The sequence below is a fragment of the Chiloscyllium plagiosum genome, chromosome 1 (assembly GCF_004010195.1).
Source record: "Chiloscyllium plagiosum isolate BGI_BamShark_2017 chromosome 1, ASM401019v2, whole genome shotgun sequence".
In the NCBI taxonomy this organism is placed as follows: Eukaryota; Metazoa; Chordata; class Chondrichthyes; order Orectolobiformes; family Hemiscylliidae; genus Chiloscyllium; species Chiloscyllium plagiosum.
This window is the reverse complement of record NC_057710.1, coordinates 58957289-58966045: the sequence shown is the minus strand read 5'-3', so window position 1 is coordinate 58966045 and position 8757 is coordinate 58957289. Positions and strand designations below refer to the sequence as shown.

At 40.4% G+C, this 8757-nt stretch overlaps 1 protein-coding gene across 1 annotated transcript in view; it reads left to right on the top strand.

Annotated features, from left to right (window-relative positions):
- The first annotated feature begins 6380 nt into the window (after window positions 1-6380).
- pdzd2 (PDZ domain containing 2) overlaps window positions 6381-8757 on the top strand; it is a 420957-nt gene continuing 418580 nt past the window's right edge. The window contains exon 1 of the mRNA XM_043687429.1: window positions 6381-6472. The gene's annotated coding sequence lies outside the window, so the exon portion shown is untranslated. The remainder of the gene's footprint in view (window positions 6473-8757) is intronic.

The following is an 8757-nucleotide window of genomic DNA, read 5'->3' as shown; positions in this document are numbered from 1 at the left end:
TCACCCTCACCCTCACCTCCTTCCACCTATCGTATTCCCAGTGCCCCTCCCCCAAATCCCCTCCCCCCTACCTTTTATCTCAGCATGCTTGGCACACCAGCCTCATTCCTGAAGAAGGGCTTATGCCCGAAACGTTGATTCTCCTGCTCCTTGGATGCTGCCTGGCCCGCTGCGCTTTTCCAGCACCACGCTTTTCAACTACACAGTATTCTGTGACGATGTATTTTTAAAACATTATTCATGAGACATGGATGTCTCTGGCCTGGCCTGAATTTATTGCCTATCCCTAACTGCCCAGAGGACAGCTGAGATTCAATAACATAGCTGTGGGTCTGCAGTCACATGTAGGCTAGACCAGGTAAGAATGGCAGATTTCCTTCCCTAAAAGATATTAATGAACCAAATGGGTTTTTCTGACAATCAGAAACCATTTCATGGCCATCATTAGACTATCAATCCCTGACTTTTCGTTGTTGAATTCAAATTCCACTATTTGCCATGGTGGGGTTTGGACTTGGGTCCCTAGGGCATTACTCACATCTCTGGATTAATAGTCCAGTGATAAAACCACCTAGAAAGGACAGAAGCAATCCCATTACTTTCTTCCTATTACTGAGCTATAGTATTAATGTTTATTGCAAAGAGCCAATTGTATTCAAAAACACAACTTTAGTTAAGCTCTACCATCCTTAGAGAATTGATTATTTGAGGGAAATGACTTACTGCTTAATAATGATGCAGCCTGTATAACAAATACTTCTTTATTAGTAACATCACCAGATGAACTATAGTTATACAGTATAGGACGGCACTTGTATGAAAGTGCTGAATGTTTCCATTCACAAATGTTTATGCATCAATTATTTCTGTCAGGTGTTAACAGACATTTGGCAATTTCCTATTCTTGGATTAATGCCGATCTAAGGAAAAGTGAGTATTTCATTCCCGCCTTAACTAACTCTTTAATTACTATTACATTCCACTAGCGTTTTAGAAAGTGTTCTTTAACATGTACACTATAAACCAAAATTTTAAAAGTTGCTAAAAGAAAACACACGTGGCAATTCTTTCTAAATTACACCATTAATATTAACGTATACCCTATGATGAGAGTAAGACCATTGCTCTAGAATCCTTTTCTGTGTTCATGTTGGTCCAAGTTTTGTAAATCTTGGCACTAAATCGGTGAAATATAAAGCTCTTTTCATATAAGGTAGGCAGGTTGCCTAGAAATAACTGGCAGTTCAATTAGCAGCTAAACAGAATAGAATTACTAATGGTTTGAAATTTTCCAGCATTTTCTGTTTCTGACTTCTGCTTTGACTTAAAATTTTCAGCATTAGCAGTTTTCTGGTTATTTCACAATGTGGTAGAATGTTGGAACAAATCCTTATATTAAAAAGAATCCTACTAGGCATTTCTTTTTGTATAAAACAAACTATATCAGAGATGGAGAATGAAAAACTTCCCACTTTTAAGGGTGGAATCTTCCTTCCCTGGCATGCAATGAGCAATTCGGGGAGCAGTGGGGAAAATATGGAGAGAATAAGAACAATCAGTTTCTTAACAGCAAGAACTTTTTGTTTTCCAATTTTCCCCTTAAGCCCAAACTAGTAAATTCAGAATTTTACCATTTAACAACAACTATCTTATTTGCATCTCATTCACCACCTAGTTTTGCCTTATTGAAACGCCAATTCAAATCCTCCTCCACTTCACCAAGAAGCTAGGTGGTGCAAATTCACCAGAGTGATTTCCTGGCAGCTGCAGCTCACCAATTGCTTGTCCTGGCCATCATTATCTGCTTCTTCATAACATGCCTCGTGTCTTATTGGCCACCAAATCCCTTAACCTATTGTCCACACAAGTCATCATTGGCAAGCCTCAAACGTCGTCACTACATCATCATGCCTGATGTTAGACTAATTCAGGCACCAATTTAGATATCCAACGCTTTGGAGCTCAGGGACACCTCTGGCTTGCATTCTTCTGCCCGCTTGCTTTGCATGCAGAGATACACACTCATTTCATGTGCTTATATAGGATCCATCTTATGGCTCATCACTTGCTTTTATAGCACTTGCTTATTTTTGTGCTCTCCCAATTTTGGCATTAATCTAAAGTTGTTGAGTATGACTTTGCAGGATTGGTGGCTGAGTTTGCTATTGTTGGTGCCTTCCTCATTCCTGATGAAGGGCTTTTGCCCAAAACATCGACTCTCCTGCTCCTCAGATGCTGCCTGACCTGCTGTGCTTTTCCAGCACCACTCTAATCTAGATTGTTGGTGCCTTCGTCCAGGCCAGATAGTCCATGTGTTTTCGTTCCTTTTTTGAGACTTCTAGTAGTTGTTACAACTGAATAACTTGCTAGACCATTTCAGAGATGCGGAGATGCTGGTGTCAGAGAGCAGTTCGGAGTCAACCACATTGCTGTAGGCCCGGTGACGCATGTGGGCCAAACTAGCTAAGGACAGATGTTTTCTTTCTGTGAAGGTCTTTAAAGAATGAAATAGGTCTTTATTACAGTTGACAATAGTTTAATGGTCATCAACAAACTTTTAATTCCAGATCTTATTGAAATAGAACACCCTAAGATATAGAAGCAGTATTAGGCCATTTGGCGCATTGAGTCTGCTGTGCCATTTGATCATGGCTGATCTGTTTCCCAACTTCATTGTTGTGTCTTTTCCCTTTCCAATCAAGAACCTATCCATCTCTGTCTTTAAGACACTCAATGACTTGCCTCCACAGCACTTTGTGGCAATGAATCCTATAGATTAACTATCTTCTGGCTCAAGAAAATCCTCATCTCAGTTCTAAAGGTTGTCCCCTCACTTTGAGGCTGTGCCCTTGCATCCTAGTCTCTCCTACTAGTCGAAACACCTTCTCCATATCCATTCTTTCCAGGCCTTTCAATAGTCTGTCAGTTTTATTCAGGTCTCTTCTCCCCCAAACCCCCCACCCACCCCCATCCACCTGCCACCCTCCTAAACTCTGAATACAGACCCAGAGTCCTCTGATGCTCCTCATATAACAAGCCCTTCATCCACATTCCTTCAAAGATATGGAACCCAAAACTGCTCACAATATTCCAACTGTGGTCTGACCAGAGCCTTATACAGCCTCAGCAGTATACCTCTGCTCTTGTATTCTAACCCTCTTGAGATGAGTGCGAACAGTGCATTTGCCTTCTTAACCGCCAACTAAACCTGAATGTTAACCTTAAGATTATTCTAAATTAGGACTGCTAAATTCCTTTGTGCTTCGGATTTCCAAAGCCTTTCTCTGTTTAGAAAATTTTCTCGGTCTTTATTCTACCTACCAAAGTGCATAACTTCACACTTTCCCACATTGTATTCTATCTATGCTATTTCTTTGCCTATTTGTGTAGCATGACCTCTCTGCTTCCTCCATATTGCCTATCGCTCCACATATCTTTGTGTCATCAGCAAACTTAATAATAATTCCCTCAGTTCCTTCATCCAGATCGTTGAAGTATAATGTGAATAATTGTGGTCCCAACACGGACCCCAGTGGAATTTCACTAGTCACTGGCTGCCATCCTGAAAAAGACTTCCTTTATCCCTACTTTCTGCCTTCTGCCAGTCAGCCAATTCTCCCATGGGCTTTTACTTTGTTTAGCAGCCTCCTGTGTGGCACTCTGTCAAAGGCCTTCTTGAAAACCAAATAGATTATGTCCACTGGCTCACCTTTGACTATCTTGCTTGTTACCTCCTTATAGAATTCTAACAGATTTGTCAGGAGTGATGTCCCTTTGACAAAGCCAAGCTGACTCCATTATATTTGACCATGCACTTCCACATACTCTACAACTTCATTCTCAATAATGGATCCTCTAAATCCCCTAAAATCTTGCCAATGACTGAGATCAGGTAACTGGCATATAGTCTTCTGTCTTCTGCCTCTCTCCCTTCTTAAACAGGTTGTCATATTAGCCATTTTCCAGTCCTCTAGGACCCTCCCTGAGTAATTCCGGAAAGATCAACACCAATGCCTCTATAATCTCCTACACTGTCTCCTTCAGGACTCTGGGCGTGTAGTCCACCTGATCCGGATGATTTATTGCCTTCAGATCTTTCAGCTTCCCCAGCACTTTGTTTTTAGTGATGGCTGCTACACTCACCTGACTCTCTTGAATTTCTGGTTTGCTGCTGGTGTCTTCCACTGTGAAAATTGATGCCAAGTACCTATTCAGTTCATCTGCCATTTCTTTATTCCCCAATGCTACTTCTCCAGCCTCATTTTCCAGCAGTCCAATGTCCACCTTTGCCTACCTCATCTTTTTGATATCGAAAAAAAATCTTGAAATCTTCTTGTCTATTACTATCTAGCTTACTCTTATATTTCATCTTCTCCCTCCTTATTACATTTTTAGTTATTCTCTGCTGATTTTTCAAGACTTCGCATTCCTCTGGTTTCCTATTAATCTTTGACATATTGTATGATAGGACATGTATTTTTGGATGTTTAGTTACCAGCACTACACCAGTTCTGTTATTGTGTCTGTCAAGGTCTCAAATGTCTGAATTTTTGCGCCAAAGCTTTGTTTCAAAGAGCAAATGGGGACTTGTGTGGCATCTTCCACACTTCAACTTGTAAATATCTTTGGGATGAACTTATGCCATTTTCTTCAGGGCACACTACTTCATATCCTTCCCCACTAATAAATTACACATCTCAGGCAGTGGAAATCTTCACTATCCCTGCTTTCCCCAGATGTTAAGTGCTGTCAACTAAACCACGTTGCTTTGCCAACGTTCTGTCATCAACCTTCAGGGTCAACAGACGAGTCCATTAGGAAAGATATTATTGCCACAGAGGGAGGGCAACAAAGATTCTTCATACTTGTTCCTAGGGTGGCAGGACTATCCTATGAAGAGATTGGTCAAACTGAGCTTGTCCTCTAATAGAATTGTTTGTGTTCCATAGAATTTTGAAGAATGAGAGATGATTTTATTGAAACCCACAAAATATGTAAAGGAATAGATAGGTAAAATGATTACCTGGTTGTGAAGTCTAGAACCAGAGACCACAATTTAAAAATTAGGGAATGTCATTTAGGACCAAGATGAGGAGGATCTTTTTACTCAGAGAGTAGTGGATCATTAGCATTCTCTGCTTCAGAGGGTTGTGGAAGCTGAGTTTTTGAGTATACTTAAACAAGAGATTGATAAAGTTTTATCAATAGCATAAAGGTAATGGGATAATGTGGGTAGAAGGCATTATGGTTTTCAGTCAGCCATGATAGTATTAGACTTGACCAGCTCATTGATCCTCTTCTCCTGTATTCCTATGTTTCAGTGTCTGATGTTTTTTGTATCTGTCTCTGGACACTTAGATCTTGTTGCTATTCTGTCCCATTAATGTTGTTGCAAACCAGGCAGAGAGTATGGTCTTATCATGTTGTATATGCAGCTTAAGCAATTCTACACCTCACAGTATGGTATGTTTGCAACCACATCCACTTTAAGTCTGTTTAGGGTGCTGATAAATGCAAGAAATTATTTTGTCGTGTTTAGTCTGACACCAATGGTTTATTTTAACTGTGCGCTCCTCAGGGAATACTGAGTTGTTTCCTGCAATTGAGACAAAATTTAGAAACGTTTATTTTAGTGGAAGATTAGGCTTTAATGAAAAATATTTACCAAAAAGCGTAAAACTGGAAGAATTGCACGCAACAAACTTTTCATTCACTTATAGCTCTAGCCAGAGACAATTATTGGACAAAAAAATTGTTTTAACTATTATTTGTTCAAGTTGATCTGTGTGTCACTGACAAGACAAGCTTTTACTTTGATCCCTTAAACAACTGAGTGGCTTGTTAGATAATTTCAGAGGACAGTTAAGATACATCCATATTACTGTGGATTTGGGGTCTCATATAAACCAAACCAGTAAAGTCAGAAGATTTCTTTTCCTAAAGGAGATTTGTGAACCAGATGGGGTTTTACAACAATGTGGTAGTTTCGTGATCACCATTGCTGATACCAGCCTTTCATTCTAGATTTCTTGCTATCATAATGGGTTTTGAACTCATGTCTCCAGATCCATGCATCTGGGTTAGTATTCCAATGACATAACTACTATATAGCAACACCCCCATTTAGTTATTGCATTTAGTTATTTATTTGATCAATTTATGAGTGAGTTTAGAATACAAGTTAATAACCCAATCTGTATTTCTGTCATATCTTTGAAAGGCAATATTAACCATTGCATTGTCAATCACCTATTATACTGCAACTTCTTGCAATATTAAAGTATGGCTGAGCTGGTGAAGATGTAGTTAAGTCCAAGTTCTGGTCATGAAACTCTCTTCTGAACCATTGTTTTGCTTTTGTACTTTCAGACCTGCTGCATTTCCTGTTTTTTCTTGCCTCTGTTGGTGACAGTAAATCAAGAGGAAAGAATTAGTTGAAGAGTTGATCCACAATTGCAGCAGTGGCTCAATGGTGAGTAGAACAGGTTTACCACTTGTTCATCACTTATATTGGAACTGTTTTTGAGCTCAAAATCTTTGGGTTGTTCGTCCTGTGCTATAGTCACTTACTCTACCACATTGAAATTGATTTTTTCTTTCCTTTGTGCGCACAGACAAAATAATGGGTCTGGGAATCTCAAATTATGGGACACCTATTTACAACTGAGATAAATGAATTTCTTCTCTGAGGGTAGTGAACTTTGGAATTCTGTACCAGGGACATGTGAAGACTAGATCACCAAAAGTATTTGAGGAAGAGGTAGATCGATTTTTGAAATATTAAAAATTGAGGGCGATGCAGAGGATTCCAAAGATTCGCCAACCTCTGTGTAAAAAAAAATTCTCATCTTAGACTTAAGTGGCATCCCCATTATTTTTAACGTGTGCCCCCTATTTATAGACTCTCCAGTGGATTACCTTACCTCTATCTACTCTGTCTAACCCTATAAATACTTTGTAAGTTTCAATTAGATCATTTCTCATTCTTTGCAACTTTAGCAAATACAGGCCCAGTTTGCCCAATCTCTCTTCATAGGACACTCTGGCCATCCTGAGAGCAAGTGTTGTGAACCATCCTCCTTGGCAACACACTTACCAGAGCCTACTTGCCAACCAATCAGGACTCTCTTTTCATGCAATATTATTTCTGGCTTTCGTCTTGAATTGAATTCTTTATGAATTGTCCTGATGAGTGTAAGATGAAAAGCTTCTTCAAAATATATCTTTTCTCGGCACTACTCGAATTGGATTTGCTCTTGACCTGTGGGAACTTTCAAAGCTGTGGTGGAATTGTGCAAAATTAACCAAGTATCAGCACCATTCATAATGAGAGAAATGAATCCAAACATAATGACCATTCACTGAGCTAGTCACTAGGGCCACCTTTGAACCACTCCGTAAGGTTCACTTCCTTTACAGTGTACTGTGCACAGTATTTGCTGTGAAAATAATATAGATGCGTTGTGTCAGAGAATAATTGCTATAGACAAGCGATTGAAACACTACTCAGAAATCTACTTGTACAAACAAGTAGATGTGTATTTATTTAATTATAATTTGGAGATGCCGGTGTTGGACTGGGGTGTACAAAGTTAAAAATCACACAACACCAGGTTATAGTCCAACAGGTTTAATTGGAAGCACACTAGCTTTCGGAGCGACGCTCATTCATCACCTGATGAAGGAGCGTCGCTCCGAAAGCTAGTGTGCTTCCAATTAAACCTGTTGGACTATAACCTGGTGTTGTGTGATTTTTAACTATTTAATTATATGTTGACATATATTGTAACACACTCAACAAGTTCAGAGGATGCCATAAACCACAAGATGAAAGTTGGGCATTCTTTCTGAAGCCAGTTGAACCTGACAGCTTTATTAATATTTTTATTGCAGACTTGTAACTGATGATCCAAGCAAGCAATACTTGTAGTACAGCACACCTTATTTATTTCTTAATAAAAATATTCAAGTTTACTTGTGAACTCCTACTACATTGTTTAGTGACAGTAAAAGTGGGATAACAGAGCAAGGATAAAACTTTGTGGTATGACAATGACATGAATAAGAAGAGAAGGAGGCCTTACCAGGGGTAAGTAACAGGGCTCAGGCCTCTGGCACGGAGCCTGTCCCCGTTACTCAGAAGGGAAGGGTGGAGAAGAGAAGAGCAATAGTAATTGGGGACTCGATAGTTCGGGGCCCAGATAGGCGGTTTTGTGGGAACGAGAGAGACTCACGTTTGGTATGTTGCCTCCCAGGTGCAAGGGTACGTGATGTCTCTATCGTGTTTTTCCGGGTCCTGGAGGGGGAGGGGGAGCAGCCCGAAGTCGTGGTCCATATTGGCACCAACGACATAGGTAGGAGGAGTGCCGAGGATGTTAGACAGGCTTTCAGGAAGCTAGGTTGGAAGCTCAGAGTTAGAACGAACAGAGTTGTTGTCTCTGGTTTGTTACCCATGCCACGTGATAGAGATTCGAGGAATAGGGAAAGAGAACACTTAAATGCGTGGCGACAGGGATGGTGCAGGAGGGAGGGATTCCGGTTTTTGGATAACTGGGGTTCTTTCTGGGGACGATGGGACCTCTATAAACAGGATGGTCTACACCTGAACCTGAGGGGCACCAGTATCCTTGGTGGGAGGTTTGCTAGTGCTCTGGGGGGGGGGTTTAAACTAACTCTGCAGGGGCATGGGAACCCAGACTGTAGCTTTAGGGTGCAGGACCTAGAATGTAGGGAGGTTAGGAACATGGCATCAATATC